This window comes from Eleutherodactylus coqui, chromosome 13 (assembly GCF_035609145.1).
Source record: "Eleutherodactylus coqui strain aEleCoq1 chromosome 13, aEleCoq1.hap1, whole genome shotgun sequence".
Taxonomy (NCBI): domain Eukaryota; kingdom Metazoa; phylum Chordata; class Amphibia; order Anura; family Eleutherodactylidae; genus Eleutherodactylus; species Eleutherodactylus coqui.
In genome coordinates, this window is record NC_089849.1 from 47,012,361 (window position 1) to 47,016,329 (window position 3,969).

Genomic DNA, 3,969 nt, shown 5'->3' on the forward strand with positions numbered 1-3,969 from the left:
ATTTCGGCATTTGTGCTACTATCCCTCTGAGTGCAGCCTGGTTTTTGCTTCCTTGTGTGCTCCATTGATCTGGTAATGATCTCTGCTCCTGACCATAATCCTTCCTTCTAGGAATCAGCGTATTTTCCGGAGGTGAGACCTTTACCAATAAAGTACTGAATGCATTTCCTATTGATATAATGTTGCTTAGTATGGTGAAATTAAATCTTATCCTGAAATATTGCAGTTTTCATACGGGCTACTGAGCCATCAGAATAATAAACTGACACTTCCTGTGACTGTTCAGTTTGTACTGTGTACAATAAGGGCAGGGGTTACAGTCATCTCAACATCATCAGCAGGATTACAGTAAAAGGCAACACCTCTATTGTAAAGGTAGAGACAAATTACATCACACAACTGACAAATAGGTCATTGGGACAGCTCAGCTCCCCTGCCCTCCGACACAGGGCGTGCCTACAGTATTGCCCCATATGCATTTTTTTCAGAGTTTTCCCATGTCCTCATACCTGTCAGAAAAAAAGGATATATCTGCAGTTGCTGCTGCATATATTTGTAAGCAAAATATGATTAAAAAAACATCAGAGTATTAAAAAAATGAGAATTTTTGCCTTAAAAAGGGTTGTTTCTGATTATACATTAGTGGCACATCGCAAGAACTCCTGGCCATGACTGCTATGAACTTCACCAACTGCTAGTGCTAAATGGCTGCGCTGCTATAAAGCACAATGCCGCTACATCTCCTGTCAACTCCATGTACTTTTTTACTAGAGGATGCATGGCCATTAACAGTAATGTGTCAATGTTGTAGCCAGGCAGAACCTACAAGAGAAACAGCGCATGACATTTAGCTAGTGCCACTATCGCTTTGTTCTTACAATTGGCCAGGATCAAAATTTTCAGACCCCACTGATTGGACATTGGTTGCATATCCTAGCACGATGGTTTAGTCGTTAGCATTGTTGCTTTGTCACACTGTGGACAAAAGTGGTTCCACACTTGTCCTACTAAAAGGCTCTCATAGGCTACTCATATGTAGTGGACCTCTTTTTCCACTTGTGTACAGCTTGCTGACCACTAGATGCCTCTATGAGGCAATCAAAGAGATTTCTCCCAGTTAACAGAGTTTGAGGGAGCGCATTATTGGAAAGCGAGAAGCTGGATAGTCATATCAATGACTTGGCCACTACCTGGGCCGTTCTAAGCAGACACGCACACAAGGTGACTGGGCCCAAGACATGCTCAACAGACCACCAGTAGAAGGGATCGCCTGATCATTCGACAAGTACAAGCAGCTACAACTGTTTCATGGTCCGCCATCCAGAGACAGGTGGCAGCATTGTTACAGATCCCTGTGTCTGTCGGAACCATTTCCAGGCGCTTGGCTGAAGAACATTTGGTCTCATGGGGTCTATTACATGTACCACCATCGTCTCCATTCGCAGAGGTGTCATGATCGACAAAATGGGACAGCTACGGAGTGGAACCATGTTGTCTTCAGCGATGAATCCAGGTTTAGTTTAATACTGATGATGGCAGTGTTTGTGTCTGAAGACCTTGGGGTGAGCGCCTCAATCCTGCGTTTCCTGTGGAGTGGCACACTGCCCCCTGCTGGTGTGATGGTCTGGGGGTTCATCGCACATGACAGTCGGCATCCCTAGTAGTGGTACACGGGACAATGACAGCTCAGTGATATGTTTAGGACATCCTGTAGCCACATGTGTTCCTCTCATGGAGGCTTCCAAGAGGCATTTTCCAGCAGGATAACGCACACAGCAAGGGTGTCACAAGAATGCCTTCACAACATTGCCACACCTCCGTGGCCTGCCCTGACACCAGATTTATCACCAATAGAACAAATACAGAACCATCTGGGATGCAAACTACGATTCTGTAAGATATAGTAGCTCAATTACAGCAAATGTGGAGCAATAAGCCACAGGATACTATAAGAAAAACCTGTATGCCTCCATGTCCACCTGTATCACATCGTGCATACAAGCTAGAGGCGGTACAACAAGGTACTAGCGCCTCTATGCCGGCCCGTATCACATCTTGTATGCAAGCTAAAGCCGCCCCAAGAGGGTACTAGAGCCTCCATGCCCGCCCATATCACATCTTGTATCCAAGCTAGAGGTGGTACATCAGGGTACTGGAGCCTCCATGCCTGCCCATATCACATCTTGTATCCAAGCTAGAGGTGGTACATCAGGGTACTGGAGCCTCCATGCCCACCCGTATCACATCTTGTATCCAAGCTAGAGGTGGTACATCAGGGTACTGGAGCCTCCATGCCCGCCCATATCACATCTTGTATCCAAGCTAGAGGTGGTACATCAGGGTACTGGAGCCTCCATGCCTGCCCGTATCAGATCTTGTATCCAAGTTAGAGGCGGTACACCAGGGTACTAGAGCCTCCATGCTCGCCCATATCACATCTTGCATCCAAGCTAGAGGTGGTACAGGAGGATACTAGAGCCTCCCTTTAAGGGGTCAGTTTTCCTCAATAAATCCTCCTCTTCCCCTGATATTATAATCACTTTTTCATATCAACATTACAATTAGAGATAAGCGAGCATACTCGGTAAGGCGATATACTCGAGAGAGAGCATCGCCTTTTTCGAGTACCTGCTGGTTCGTCCCTGAAGATTCGGGGGGGGGGGGGGCGGCGCGGGGCAGCGAGGGGGAGCGGGGAGGAGAGTGAGAGAGATCCCTCCTCCCTCTCAATTACCTCTGCAACCCCCGCTCACCCCCGCGGCCCCCCAAATCTTCAGGGACGAGCCAGCAGGTAGTCGAAAAAGGCGATGCTCTCTCGAGTATATCGCCTTACCGAGTATTCTCACTCATCTCTAGTTACAATCAAACATAGAAAATGTAATTTGATTCTGAAAACTCCTAAGTGCTTTTTTTTACAATGAGTGTATATTGCTGTGTTCCTATAATGCGTGGGGGGTAATTCCACACAGGGTGATATCTAACCTAAGGCTGGCACTGTATGTCTGCACTATAGCGATTAGCAAATACATATGTCTATACAAGGACCATTGAGCTTGTTTGTTTTATGTTGAAATTCCATTCACTACATTGTGCAACACTCTACGAATCACTGCGAATGTTGGAGTACATTCACACAAGCCAGACTAACTGCAGAAGTGTCTATGACTATCCCACTAATCTGAATGGGGCTTGCGGGAATCCATGTTGCAGAAACAACCTAATTCTGATGTGTGGAATGGATTTTTTCAGTCTCAGAACTGTCTGCACTCAATCTGCTGCATGTAAGTATTACCTTGAGTTTCTTACATGAAGCTTAGTATGCAGAAGGACGGACTCTGTTTTCTTTTGGAATCGGGCCCCTTGGCTCCGGAGCCCCTGCTGGAACATATTAACAGCAATAATTACACATCGTAAGTAGTAAACAAACATTAATCTTAAGCAAACTGGAAAGCATTGCCTGCAATCAGGAGAGGGTGTTAAGTTCAAGGTATGAGATGATCCAAGGGAGTGTCCGCTTCTTGGAGATAACAAGTCCTGGGAACACAATTATCAACACTGCGAGATTCAAAGACTTCACCAAACATTCCCCTGTGACATTTCTGGCCGCTCTCACACTAGAAGTTCTGTTCTCTTGTGTAAGTCGTCTTCATAGTTTTCCCTTCAAGATTTTTAGGATTCTTTTCTGGTTACATCACCGGCGGCTAGGTCTGTTTAATGTGTTAGCGAGAGCCCAGCACCTCCACAAAGTGAAGGCAGACAGAACTGATATTTCCATGCGGGCCTGACCAATTCGCATGGTTACGCAGCCCAAAATAGAATAAACAGGCTATAAGACATACGTCGCGTCCAAGGGAGAACAATGAGAAAACTTTAAGCCATTCCAGGAGCTCCCATAGACACAGCACTGCCGAATCACACTTGGTTACTACCATCTCCCATCTGAATAGAATCTACAGCACTGTTCATCCGGAG

General features: G+C 46.0%; 1 long non-coding RNA gene across 1 annotated transcript; it reads right to left on the reverse strand.

Annotated features, from left to right (window-relative positions):
* Nucleotides 1-286: 286 nt before the first annotated feature.
* On the reverse strand, nt 287-3,595 carry LOC136587798 (uncharacterized). The gene is made up of 3 exons (XR_010787495.1): nt 3,459-3,595; nt 3,290-3,375; nt 287-509 (listed from the first exon to the last, which is right to left on the reverse strand). It is a non-coding gene; the product is annotated as an uncharacterized lncRNA (long non-coding RNA).
* Between the last annotated feature and the right edge of the window lie 374 nt (nt 3,596-3,969).